Consider the following 557-nt stretch of genomic DNA (forward strand, 5'->3'; position numbering starts at 1 on the left):
TTTTGACTGGGGTGAGATGATATCTCATAGTTGTTTTAATTTGCATCTCTCTTAGGGTTAGGGATTTTGAGCATTTCTTCATGTGCTTGTTAGCCGTTAGGTGCTATCCTGTCAACTATGACACACACTGACCCTATGAACAACGGATCAGAGCCTTACTCTATTCTGTGCCATCCTTGCCCTCGCTGGCATGCTCCAGTCCACTGGTACAGCCACTGTGTCAATTTATCTCATTCAGAGTCCTCTTAATTTTCAATGAACCTACTCTCTTTAGCATTATGTGGTTTTTTTCAAAGATCTGTACCAATAAAAACATGTTCAAAATATGTGAGAGTTTGGCCATCCTTGACTCTTAGGGCACCCTTATCACATTTCCTCGAGGACAGATTTGTTTGTTCTTTTGGTAGGCTATGATTAAGGATGCTGGGGGCAGAATGTTGAATCAAAGAAGATGGAGAGTGGACGGTGGGAGTGGACATGAATCGGGACACAGCCCTGCAGCTCTGACCCACGACCCCCATCTTCAGGTATCGCATTGCTCCCCCCGACCCAGCTCG

This window comes from Elephantulus edwardii, unplaced genomic scaffold (genome assembly GCF_000299155.1).
Source record: "Elephantulus edwardii isolate Elephantulus edwardi_28Jun2011 unplaced genomic scaffold, EleEdw1.0 scaffold00166, whole genome shotgun sequence".
Lineage (NCBI taxonomy): Eukaryota > Metazoa > Chordata > Mammalia > Macroscelidea > Macroscelididae > Elephantulus > Elephantulus edwardii.